This window comes from Phyllostomus discolor, chromosome X (genome assembly GCF_004126475.2).
Source record: "Phyllostomus discolor isolate MPI-MPIP mPhyDis1 chromosome X, mPhyDis1.pri.v3, whole genome shotgun sequence".
NCBI lineage: Eukaryota > Metazoa > Chordata > Mammalia > Chiroptera > Phyllostomidae > Phyllostomus > Phyllostomus discolor.
The window spans coordinates 33,297,891-33,311,896 of NC_050198.1; the positions used below are offsets into that span (position 1 = coordinate 33,297,891).

Sequence of the window (14,006 nt, forward strand, 5' to 3'; positions counted from 1 at the left end):
CCTGTCTATTTTGTACCTGCCAATTATTCCCTGTACCTTGTACTCCTATTCTCCCCTTCACCTTCCCCACTGATAACCCTCCATATGATCTCCATTTCTGTGATTCTGTTCCTGTTCTAGTTGTTTGCTTAGTATTTCTTTTTGTTTCTTCAGGTTCAGTTGTTGATAGTTGTGAGTTTGTTGTAATTTTACAGTTCATAGTTTTTAATCTTCTAATTTTTACATAAGTCCCTTCAACATTTCATAAGCTAAGGGCTTGGTGATGATGAACTCCTTTAACTTGACCTTACCTGGGAAGCACTTTATCTGCCCTTCCATTCTAAATGAAAGCTTTTCTGGATAGAGTAATCTTTCATGTAGGTCTTTGCCTTTCATGACTTCAAATACTTCTTTCAAACCCCTTCTTGCCTGCAAGGTTTCTTTTAAGAAATCAGCTGATAGTCTAGTGGAAACTCTTTTGTACATAACTGTCTCCTTTCCTCTTGCTCTTTTAAGACTCTCCTTATCTTTAATCTTGGGTAATTTAATTATGATGTGCTTTGGTGTGTTCCTCCTTGGGTCCAACTTCTTTGGGACTCTCTGGGCTTTCTGGAATTCCTGGAAGTCTATTTCTTTCTCCAGATTGGGGAAGTTTTTGTTCACTATTTGTTCAAATAAGTTTTCAATATCTTGCTGTTGCTCTTCTCTTTCTGGCAGCCCTATGATTCAGCTGTTGGAGCATTTGAAATTATCCTAGAGGTCCCTAAGCCTCTCTTCATTTTTTTTGAAGTCTAGTTCCTTCATTCTGTTTCAGCTGGATGTTTGTTGCTTCCTTCTGCTCCAAATTGTTGATTTCAATCTCTATTTCCTTCCCTTCACTGTTGGTTCCCTGTACATTTTTCTTTATTTCACTTCATGCAGCCTTCACTTCTTCCTATATTTTGCATCCATACTCAATGATTTCTGTGAGCACCCTAATTACTAGTGCTTTGAACTCTGAATCTGATAGGTTGGCTATTTCCTCATCACTTAGTTCTTTTTCTGGAGGTTTGATCTGTTCTTTCATTTGGGCCATATTTCTTTGTCTTGGCACACTGATTATGCTGTAAGCAGTGGAGGCTTAGGTATTCACCGGGGTGGGGAAACCCTCTTTGCTGCATTTTGCTTCCTCATACAACCAAAAGAAAGACAAAAGCCAATTTAAAAACAAAAAGCAACCAGAACTGCCAGGAAATCAAATGGTATGGAAGTCCAACAACCAAGGAATTAAAGAAGAAACATTCATCCAGACTGGTAGGAGGGACAGAAATGGGGAGCTAGGGCAAAGAGGACCTTCATCAAGGTGATGGACCAGGCAGGAGAGGTGGTGGCTGGAGGATGGGGTGGTCTCACATTTGTGTGTGGATAAGCCAGGAGAAACAGCTGTGGAGGGAGAAAGACCAAGAAACCCAGGGTTCCAGTGCAGGGAAATAAAACCTCAAAACCTCAGGCTGTAAAAACTTGTGTTGGTTGAGGTGGTGGGAGAAACTCCCAAACTCAAAGGAGACTTCATTGGAGAGACCCACGGTGTCCTAGAACATACACAAACCCACCCACCTGGGAATCAGCACCGGAAGGGCCCAATTTGGTGTTGACAGGAGGGGAAGTGATGGAAAGTGGGGTGAGAACTGAGCAAGTGTTCACTTTTTGACCCCTCCCCCACATACAGTGCGACAATGCAGCAGCAAAGGGGGTTGCCCTGCCCTGGCAGATGCCTAAGTCTCCATCCCGTACAATGTAACAGGTGTACCAAGACAAAGAAATATGGCCCAAATGAAAGAATAGATCAAAACTCCAGAAAAAGAACTAAAAGATGAGGACATGGCCAACCTATCAGATACAGAGTTCAAAGCACTGGTAATTAGGATGCTCACAGAAATGATTGGATATGGATGCAAAATAGAGGAAGAAGCGAAGACTATGCAAAGTGAAATAAAGCAAAATGTATGGGGAACCAAGAGTGAAGAGAAGGAACCTGGGACTCAAATCAACAATTTGGAGCAGAAGGAATAAGTAAACATTCAACCAGAACAGAAAGAAGAAACAAGGCTTCAAAAAATGAGGAGAGGTGTAGGAACCTCTGGGACAACTTTAAACATTCCAACATCCAATTCATATGGCTGCCAGAAGGAGAAGAGGAAGAGCAATAAATTGAAAACTTATTTGAAAACATAATGAAGGAAAACTTCCCCAATCTGACAAATGAAATATTTCCAGGAAGTCCAGGAAGCTCAGAGAATCCACAAAAAAGTGGGACCCAAGGAAGCACACACAAAGGCACATCATCATTAAATTACCCAAGTTTAAAGAGAAGGAGAGAATCTTAAAGCAGCAAGAGAAAAGGAGACAGTTACCTACAAAAGAGTGCCCATAAGACTGTCAGCTGACTTCTCAAAAGAAACCTTACAGGCAAGAAGGGGCTGGAAGGAAGTACTTGAAGTCATGAAAGGCAAGGACCTACATCCAAGATTACTCTATCCAGCAAAGCTTTATTTAAAATGGAAGGGCAGATAAAGTGCTTCCCAGATAAGGTCAAGTTAAAGGAGTTAATCATCACCAAGCCCTTATTATATGAAATATTAAAGGAACTTCTCTAAGAAAAAGAAGATAATAAAAATATGAACAGTAAAATGACGGGAAATTCACAGCTATTAACAACCGAACCTAAATAACAAAAAGAAACTAAGCAAACAAGTAGAACAGGAACAGAATCACAGAAATGTAGATCACATTGAGTGTTATCAGTTGTGGGGGGAATGGGGGTAAAAGGTACAGGGAATAAGAAGCAAAATGGGTAGGTAGAAAATAGACATGGGGAGGTTAAGAATAATATAGGAAATGGAGAAGCCAAAGAACTTAAACATACAACCCATGGACATGAACTAAGGGGGGGAATGTTGGTGGGGCTGGGGATGCAAGGTGGAGAGAGATAAAGAGAAGAAAAAATGGGACAACTATAATAATATAATCAATAAAATATCCTTTTAAAAAATAAAGCAAACCGCAAATATTAAAATAAAAAAAAAAGAGAATGAAAGGCCAACTAACCCAAGTCAAGGCACCAAAGAAAGTATTTCACACACAGCCCTGGCTGATGTGGCTCAGTGAATTGAGTCCTGGCCTGCAAACCCAGGGGTGGCTGGTTGGATTCCCATCAGGGCCCATGCCTGGGTTGCAAGCCAGGTCCTCAGTAGGGGGTGTGTGAGAGGCAACCACACATTGTTTTTTACCTCCTTCTCTTTCTCCCTCCCTTCCCCTCTCTCTAAAGATGAATAAATAAAATCTCAAAAAAAAGAAAGTATCCTAGACACAGCAACCCCAAAACTGAGTATTAAATAATGTTATTATGAAGGTGTTAACTAAGGAAAGAAAGTGGAAATTATGTTCCAAGTAGAAAGGAGATAATAGAGTCACAGAGTTGAAGAACAGTATGAAATTCTTGGGGAATGGTACTCCTCCAGCAGTGGTATTCCTGTTGAGGAGTCAGATGAAGTTGCTGGTATGGATAGGAATGAAGATATAAAATGTCTTATACACCATGTCTCTGGGCAATGAAGGCCACTAACAAGTTTTCAATGGGCCTGATATAATTGAATCTGTATTTAGATTTATCTCTGTGGCAACACTTTGGTAGACAGATCTGAGACAGCTAAGAGGCTACTGATATAGTACAGGGAAAGATGATGAGGACGTGAACTAGGGCAACAGTAATGGCAATGAAGAGAAGAGGATAAATTCTGATAGTGTCTACAAGGTAAAATCAACGTGGTTTAGTGAGAGAACACAAGGAGTCATAAATGACTCCAGTTTCTCCCTTGGGTGACTAGGTAGATGAAAGTACCACAACTACTTTTGGAAAGGGAGACTTTTACAAGCTTGATAATGAATCCAGATTTATACAGATTGCATTTCAATTTTCTTTTGGGTTTTCCTGCAGAGATTTTTACCAGGCTATTGTGCATATGAATATTGAGGAGAAAGTAAACTAGAGATGCAGTCATGAACACAGAGGTGATAGTAAAAACCATGAATAAATGAAGTTGTTCAGATTAAATATATAGAGTAAGGGGAATCATGGGCCATGGTGATCAAAAGGAGACTGACAATAGGAAAAAATAATATTTGAGGCCTTGAAGAGCTATTGTAAAGAGAAAAGTATAATGAGAAAGCTAGAATGAGAAGAGATTGTTATCAGACAGTTCAAATTACTCTTTCTCAACTAATTCCCGAGAACTGAACAATGCCTCAAGGCAGTGATTCTCAAGCTGTAAGCTTTTTACTTGGAAAGCTTGTAAAAACAAGTTGCTGTGCCTAACCCCAAAGTTTTGATTCAGTACATCTTTGTAGTGCCCAATAATTTGCATTTCAAACAAGCTCCAAAGTAGTATTTGCCAGTGAGAACCACAGCTCTAAAGCATCCATTGTGTGTAATGAATTAACATCTCTTTTATGCTCCCAGCTCTGTGTCAATCTTGAGGCAATTGAGATAATAGTCATTCAATTTACTTTCTTTGTTCTGTGATTCTGATAAGGAACACTGACAGAAGACAAATGAAAGTTATCAGGGGTCCATGAGAACAGGGGCCATACCTATATAATTAATGATCAAATCACCATACTCTAGCATAGGTTAGACATTCAATAAATATTTGCTGAAAGGTTGGCAAGGTCCATAATACAGTTGGGGGAGTGAGCTGCTGATATTACAGGGTTAATTGCTGAAGATCAAGGACCCATAAAACTAAAGTTTGACTTCAGAGAGTTCTGGCCAAGATGAAGGTGTAGGTACAGACCCTTTGCTTCCTCACACAACCAAAAGGAGGATAACAACCAATCTGAAATCAATAAACAACCAAAAGCACCACAAAATCAAACTTCATGGAACTCTGACAACAAAGGATTAAAGAAAAAAATCAATCAGAACAACCAGATCAGTAAGGTGGCAGGACCACACAGGCTGACTCAGAAAAAACGCTGCACAGCGGACCTTGGGGACAGGGCTGGCTGCCTAGCTGGACAGGCTGCACAGGAGGGGATGACTTAAGGGGACTTAGAGATGGCTGTGGGCTACGGTGGTTGCGGCAGTAGTAGAAGTTCCCAATCTCACATGAGAGTCTGTTGAAAAGTGTGCTGGAGACTAGCGGGCAAGCTGCACTGTTCCCTCTCTGGACCCTTCATCTGTCCCCACAGGCGCTGCCTGTGGACCCCCACAGGCAGCGCCACAGTGCAGCAAGGAGGGTTGCCTTGCCTGGGTGAATACCCAAGGCCCCTCTCCCTTACAACCTATCAGCTGCACCAAAACAAAAGAAATATGGCCCAAATGAAAGAACAGAGTAAAGCCTCAGAAAGAGAGCCAAGTGAGGAAGAGATCACCAACCTATCTGAAGGAGAATTTAAAGCCCTGGTAATCAAAATGCTCACAGATTTGATTGAGCTTGGTCAAAAAATGGAAAAAAAAACCCTGGCTGGTGTAGCTCAGTGGATTGAGCGTGGGCTGTGAACCAAAGCATCGTGGGTTCGATTCCCAGTCAGGGCACATGCCTGGATAGCAGGCCATGGCCCCCAGCAGCTGCACATTGATGTTTCTCTCTCTCTCTCTCTTTCTCCCTCCCTTCCCTCTCTAAAAATAAATAAATAAATTCTTTAAAAATGAAAAAATAAATGAAGGATACCCAAAGTGAAATAAAGCAGAATGTTCAGGATACCAACAGTGACAGAAAGGAAACCAGGACTCAAAGCAATGATTTGGAACAAAAGGAAAAAATAAACATTCATCCAGAACAAAGTAAAGAAACAAGAATTCAAAATCTAAAGGGACTTATCTAAGAATCCAGAAATTCCAGGAAGCCCAGAGAGTCCCAAAGAAGTTGAACCCAAAGAGGAACACACCAAGACACACCATCATTAAGTTACCCAAGATTAAATATAAAGAGAGAACCCTAAAAAAAGCAAGAGGAAAGTAGACAAAGGAATTTCCATATGGCTATCAGATGATTTCTCAAAAAAAACCTTGCAGGCAAGAATGGGCTGGAAAGTATTTCAAGTCATGAAAGGCAAGGACCTGCATCCAAGATTACTCTATCCAGCAAAGCTATCATTTAGAATGGAAGGGCAGATAAAGTGCTTCCAAGATAAGGTCAAGTTAAAGAAGTTCATCCCCCAGCCCTTATTATATGAAATGTTAAAGGGACTTATCTAAGAAAAAGAAGATCAAAACTATGAACAGTAAAATGACAATAAACTCACAATTATCAACAAATGAACCTAAAGGAAAAGAAAAACAAAGAAAAGAAAAACTAAGCAAACAACCAGAACAGGAACAGAATTGTTACAGGGTACAGCCAAGAGGGGGGACCCCAAATAGGCATTTGAAATGGGGTCCAGAACTCAAGGTGTCCAGGAGATTTTAAGGTGTCTTCACCCCTTCACCCACAGGTGTGAGTTGGGGGAAGGGGCACACAGAGCAAGAACCTGCAGGGCAGCTTTGCAGCTAATCCATGGCATGGTCATTTAGCATACCTATAGCCTTTGGCTGGTCACTTAGATATGCTAAATAGCTATGGCCATGCTCAAGGCCAGGGGGATGGAAAGGGACCTCTCCCCCAAGATGGGACCTGGGGGGCAGGTCCCCTGAGTTACAGCACCTGCGTGGGAGCTGGGAGAAGACTGGCTCCAGGACATGGGGTGACACCTGCCCAGACCCATGATGGTGACCAGAAAAGCTGGAGAAGACAGCAGATTGAGGGCAAGTGTGCCCAAGTGTAGGAGGAGTCGGAAATGGGGCTGCAGAAGAAGATTGGCGTGGGGGATTTAAACCCAGACACAGCAGCCATTGAGGGAGAACCACGCGTCTTTAGCAGAGTGGAGACTCCCGCATCCCTGAGAGAGAGAACCACGTGGCCTGGACAGAGCAGGGACTCTCCCTTCCCGCAGCCCTGAGAGAGGGAGAACCACACAGCCTTGACAGAGTGGGGACTCTCCCTTCCCGTGGCCCTGGGAGAGAGGACCACGTGCCTTTGCCAGAGTGGGGACCCCCGCAGCTTTAAAAGGGGGAACCACCACCTGGTTTTAGCAGAGATCCCGGAGACTCAGCTGAGGGTGCCAGGAACCCAGAGAGATCTCCCAGTCAAGATGGAGTACTAACTGGGAAGAACCAGAGGACTGCCTGAGCCATGGACTTATATTTTCTTCCCTGAGGTACGGTACTCTGGACTGGGCAAAGGGGGAAGGAAGGAAGGACTGTGTCTGTTTGTGGGTCTTTTAAGGGACTTTAGGATTTTTGATAAAGACATTAGGTCACTACTTTAAGTTTGTATAGCATTAAATAAACATTTCCTTTCCTTTTCACAAATCTCTGGCATTGAGAGACGTCTTTCCTTGGGCGGCGGACATAACGGACTCGGGGCCTTCTTTCAATAATAGTATATCGTCCCAGGCCCCCCTTGTTGTGTTCTGTAACAGGATCAGAGATCACATGAAGGGATTTCAGTGGGGAGGAGGAAGGGAGGAATAGGGGGTAAAAGGTACAGGGAAGAAGAAATGTAATTAGTAGGCATAAAATAGATGGGGAGAGATAAAAAATGGTATAGGAAACAGAGAACTCAAAGAACTTATGTGTACAACCCATGGACCTGAACTAAGGAGATGGAATGCTAGAGGGTTAGGGGGGCAGGGTAGAGCAGGAATAGAGGAGGAAAATTGGGAAAACTGTAATAGCATAATCAATAAAAATATTTAAAAAATAAAACAGCAAAAATAAAAGTCTACAAAGGCAATGAAATCCTTCAGTATGACAGCAGGAATTGGGGTACAGAAGATGACAGTGAATCAGGTGCCGAAGTATCAAACAAGTGGCTGATAGATGACATTGGTAAGGAGACAAAAAATGGTAAAACCTCCTTGTTTGAATTTCAAAACTGAGGGGCTTTTGCATGAGACTGGAGGAATAATGGTTTGGAAGTTGTCTGTGGAGAGCTTGCCTAAACCAGGGAATATCACCATACTGTCCATTAAATTGTGTCTTGCTTTTTTATTTTATCATTTAATATAGTGCCATGAGACTTTACTCACATGATCAAAAATTACTTGTATACATTTTCTCTTTCCATACAGTTTTGTCATTTCTACCATGTATATCATCTTTCATATATATTTCTTCTTAAGGTCATTCCTAATAATTCTTTGTGTTTGGTTGCTGTTGTGAATGGAATATATTTATCCTTATAGCTCCTAATTGGTTATTGTGATCTATTGTTAATTTTAAATTAAAGTTGTGCTTCTTTGATTTATCCTTTGAACTACATGTAACATGTTACTATCTCCTCATTAATTACTTAATAAAATCTTGAGCATATGTTCATTTTTATGTCATTATCAGAGTTAAGATTTTACCTCTTAAAATATTATAGTATTTGTAATGAATTATCATCCAATATTACTCAAGTAGATTTGATAGACTATCATTTACAAGTTTTGCATCTATGTTCACAAGTGAAATACAATATTCTTCTTGGAGCAGTTTGTCATGTGTTGGTATCAGAGTAATGTTAGCTTCAAAAATAGTTTGAAGAAATTCACTGATAAAAACATCTGACCCTAAAGTGGTTTTGGAAGTTTCTCTTTGACAATTATTTTCAATGTTTCTATACTTACAGGTCCATTTAGTTTTCCACTTTTCAAGAATGCTTGGTATTGAAATTTTTATTAGATATTTTGAATTTCTCTGAGATTTCAAATTTATTAAGGTACAATTGTAGTAGTATAATTTAAGATGCTTTTGTATTATATTTTGTTTATCATTTAAATTTTATTTATACTTCATCTTTGTTTTCTTGATTAAATTTTTTACAGGCTTATCTACTTAATTCATCCACCCATTAAAAAAAGCCTACCCCTTATAGTTAAAGGGAAACTGCATCTACATTGGAAAATAATATAGAACTTCTATGCTTGCTGTAGTTTCCCATGTCTTTAGTCTTTACTGAACTTCTATAGGGTAATATATAATTTATGTATTCATAAATATTTACAAGAATAACATATATAATTTTATTAGCTAACTAAATCTCTCAAAATAAATAGAACAGCAACTAATGCAAGAATAAGAGAGCTGTTTGTTTGAAGGCTATCAGTAATTAATGTAATGAGTCAGTTAGTGTACACTCAAATCAAAACCAATGCATATTTTAAAATGTGAAACAGAATAAACTCAAGATTATGTAAAACTTAACATTTAATTGGCATACATTTTTTTTTACTTTTGTATTTTAATTGCACATGGATTAGGGTTTTTTATAATACAGTATTTCCATACTATGTTTTGTATCACTTATTGGGGAGCCCTGACTAAACTTGTTAACCAGTATTTCTGACTAGCTCTCATCATGTATCTACCAGAGACATGTGTTTTCATGCCACTTGGTATTCTAATGAATAATGATCTTTTATGAAAGGTTGTATTTAAATAGATATCATTGATATTAGAAGGTAGTAAATATATCATAAGGTAGAGCTCTTAAGAGTTCTGTATCAAAAAATAAGTATTACTGTACATTTATTGTGTTTAAGACACTAGCCTAGGTATCAGAGCAAACAAAATATGACCACTGCCTTTAGGAAACTAAAAATCTAGTTTCAGAGATACAGACACACATGTAAGCAGTGAAAAGTTATTATTAATTTACTGAATATATACTATGTGCCAGCCTTTATCCAAACCATATAAAAATATAATAGTAACTAAAATAAGGACCATAGAATTATATGAGTGGGTAATAATAATGTCCTCAGGAAGAGTTTAATTGGTTATTTGGAAGTGAATTGTGTATTAACACAAATGTGTAATTAAGAAATTCAGCATATGGACATATATGTATATTCAGCAAAAACATAATAATATGGTCCTGGGACAAGTGCATTAAAAAAAAAACTATTCCTTGGCTTCATATTATATTAAGTTCTCAGTCATGTAATTTCTTTTTTTTTTAAAGATTATTTATTTATTTATTTATTTTTAGAGAGGGAAGGGAGGGAGGGAGAGGGAGAGAGAGAGAGAGAGAGAGAGAGAGAGAGACATCAATGTGCGGTTGCTGGGGGTTATGGCCTGCAACCCAGGAATGTACCTTGGCTGGGAATCGAACCTGGGACACTTTGGTTCCCAGCCCGCGCTCAATCCACTGAGCTACGCCAGCCAGGGTGGCAGTCATGTAATTTCATTTTTCATTTTTAATGATGAAATATTTAAGGTTATGAATTTACTTTTGAATATTGTACTCAAATAAGTCATGATGTCATTTTTGTTGTTTTTTATTAGTCTGCTAGAGTTTCTTTGGGATAACACACATGTATAAATGTGTTCTTAAATATTCAATCAGTTGGAGTATTTTGTTTAATTTGAAAAAGATTTACATTATCATCTGAGAATAGTGCAAGTATAATTTCTATTTATAAGAGTTTTCAAAGGTTTTCTTTGTGGCATACCATACAATGATTAAAAAAAATATTCTCTGGCCCTGGCTGGTATGGATCACTGGATTGAGTGCTGGCCTGTGAACCAAAGGGTCAGCTCCGGTAGTGAGGTATGTGAGAGGCAACCACACACTGACATTTCTCTCCCTCTCTTTCTCTCTCCCTCACCTCTAAAAAATTAATAAATAAAATCTTTCAAAAATATTCTCAATATTTCTCAAAATGTTCTCAGAAAAGAGGGTGTATTCACTGTTTATAAAATATTTTGATATTTATTAATTAGATCTAATGGATTATGTTTTTCAAATATTCTAAGTACTTATGTTTTGGTGTACTTCATCTGTCACAGGTAAATTACATGGAAGTCTCCCATAGAGACATTTCTATAATTTTCTTCTTGTATTACAAACAGTTTTTTCTTTGCATATTTGAATGCCTTTTTATGCAAAAAAAAAAAACAGTCTATGACTACAATATCTTCAGTGTAGTTTATATCATTATAAAATAAATTTCTTGGGACCAACATGATTGTATGGTCATTGTTCCTGCTTTTGTTTGTTTTTTTTCAAATAGGTAAGTGACATGATCAGATGACTTATTTGGAGAATAGATTGATTGGGAGGAGGTAAGACCAAAATATGAGAAACCAGGAATCATGAGTGAAATCAACTAAGAGAAAAGCTACAGAGAGTTTTTTAGGGCACTGGTTTAAAGGGGATTGTGTTGATGGGAACCAGGGCAAGTGAGAAGAATTGAAGGTAACACTTAGATTTCTGACTCAGTTGATCATTATATAAAAGGAAATATAGAAGTAAGATCTGGGTGGGCTTTTCAGAATAAGCCATTTTTTAGAGTTCCATTTTTTTGTATATTCATTCCAAAGGATTCAAGCCCAGACCTAATGCTCAGTGTTGAATCTTTGTCAGTTGATTGTATACTCAAACCAAAGTCTTTCTACCTTAGTCTAAAACACAATAGATATTAAATTTCAGTGAGAACACATTTATTTTATGTGCTAAGAGCTCTTTCATAAATTTGAGGAACAATTTATACTAACAAGGAAGGAATAACTGTCCTTCCTTTACTATCCCCAGGGTAGTCCATAGGTGAAGTTTGTGTTTTCCACAAGGGGGCAGCATCATCTAATAAGCCCCCACTAGGGACTGAGAAGAGGAGGCTGAAAGGGGAGACAACATAGGTTCAGGGAAGCGTAGGATCTGCCACACCAACAAAACCAAAGGGTTCTTTTATCTCCAAGGTCATAATTAAGTGACTGGTAGTGGCAGATGTTGCTACAGGAGAAAAAAGACATGGAGCTTAACAAGGGAAGATGAATGAGTGACACACCCGACCATTCCCATTATTATGACTGGTTCAGACGCCACCTTAGACAGTGTCTACATTTCCTACAAGTGCTGGTATTTCTGTTATCTCTGTATAACCAGTATCTCATAGAGACCTTTATTTCCTGTGCAGGTTTTTGTCATCCTTAAATGGTTTCCCAGCTAATTGTGTTCTCTGAAGTTTAGGTTGCAAAGCACACTCCAGTTCTGATGCTTTCCTTATTTAATAATGTTTGGTTACCCTGATTATGCTTCTTTTATGCCCTAGGGAAAGGAATGAGACTGAAATTCATTGAAAACCCATTATGTGAAACGCATTTTACATAAATTGCCTTATATAATCAACACAACAGTGTCATTATAGAATAACCATTATTTCCTATATGACAGAACTAGGAAGTAACATACATGGGTCTGTCTGACTCAAACAAAACAAAACAAAACAAAACAAAACGCTTCCAAATCTACCATGCTACCCCTCTAAGAAGTCTTATTTAAAACTTAAATCTTCACCAGTTCAAGATGGAGTCAGTGACAATGTATCTATGTATAAGGCGTTACTTAACATGTCACTGCCTATCAAGATACAGGGCAGGCATGGCTTAATATTAGGTACCAGCAAGTAATATAATAAATGACTGGGATCCTATATAACTTCACCCTTACTAACAAAATCCTTTCACCTTAAGTATTCTTTCCTCAGGATAAATCATTTGGATATATGTAGAGCATGAGAACAATGGAAGTATTAAAGATGGCTTCTATGTTTCTGGTTTGGTTGACTGAGGGCATGGTGGTCTCAGTCACTGTGATAAGGAGCTTGGAAAGATACCATTTTAGGTTTTGAGCATTTTGTGCTTGAAATGCTTCTGAGACATCTAAGTATAAATATCCAATAGAAAGTTGGTTATATGAGTTTGGGGCACAAGTGATATACTTATCCACATATTGATAGTAATTGAAGCTCTGGAACTGGGTGAGATTTTTCCATGGTATATTAATGAAGTCAGAAAGGGTGAAACTTGGGATGGTCAACATTTATGAGTTGGTCAAAGGAAGAGCAGGTAGGAACCTGGTTTTAAAAACATAAACAGAGAGGTAAGAAATGGACAAGTAAATGGGTATCTTGAAAGCAAGAAAGAAGAGTTTCACAAAGGTGAGCTGAATCCATTGACTTTGACAGTTAGGTAATATGTAGTTTTTGACAGAGTAGTTTCAGTGGGGTTCTTAAGGTCAAATCTACACTGCAGTGGGTATGAAGTGAAATGGTAGGTGAAGAAATGGAGACATTGATTATAGAATCTCTTTTAGAAAGACCAGGTATAAGCATAAGGAGGAAGATGGGGTAGTAGCCAGAGGGAAAAGTATAATTGTAAAAAGATACTTTAAATTCTTTTTTCTAATAAAATAATTAAGATGGAGAAACTTAGGCATGTGCATAGGAAACAAACTAATAGGCATGAAGTATAAGCTCCAGTAGTACAGAGCAAAGATGTAGCAGCCATATGGAAAGTTCACCAGCAGGCACATGTTAGGCAGTATCAGAATGACTATGTGCCAAAATGCCCTTACATCACTTATGCTTATGCCACTCACCTTACCTGGAATGCCTTTTTCCTTCTGACAGTTTATTTGTCAAACTCTACACACCCTTTGGCTCAAATTCCACCTCCTTTATGAAGTCTTACCCTATCAATCTCTTCTGAAGTGCTCTCTTTTGCACTCCAATAGCAATGTCTGTTTGGACGATCCATTTGACAATCACCCTTTGCCCTGCAAAATCTCCTTAACTGCTTTCTCCAAAAGTATATTGCTAATTATTTTGTCACATGTGTGTCTTTTCTTCCCTGCTAGACTGTATACTCCTCAAGGGCAGGGTTTCTATGCTAGAGTTTGCCACAGCCTCCAGAATGCCTACCATGGAAGGCAGTAGGATCTCTTTAAAGGTTGAGTAGTGGTAGTCTGTTATGAAGGAGAAGACAAAAAAACACTGGGTTAGGTAGGCCCTTGACATGTATTGAGCCATTTCATTCTCTCAATAGCAAATAAGGAGACTGAGTCTTGCAGAAGTAAAATAAATTTATCCAAGGGACACAGATGGTATGTGACAATATCAGGATTTGAACCTAAGGCCCTTTATCCTATGCCTTCTGCTTCAGTTGTCTGCAGAATTCTGTT

General features: G+C 38.7%; 1 protein-coding gene across 2 annotated transcripts in view; it reads right to left on the reverse strand.

Annotated features, from left to right (window-relative positions):
- SHROOM4 (shroom family member 4) overlaps positions 1–14,006 on the reverse strand; it is a 262,555-nt gene that overhangs the window by 121,028 nt on the left and 127,521 nt on the right. The gene's annotated exons all lie outside the window — the stretch shown is intronic.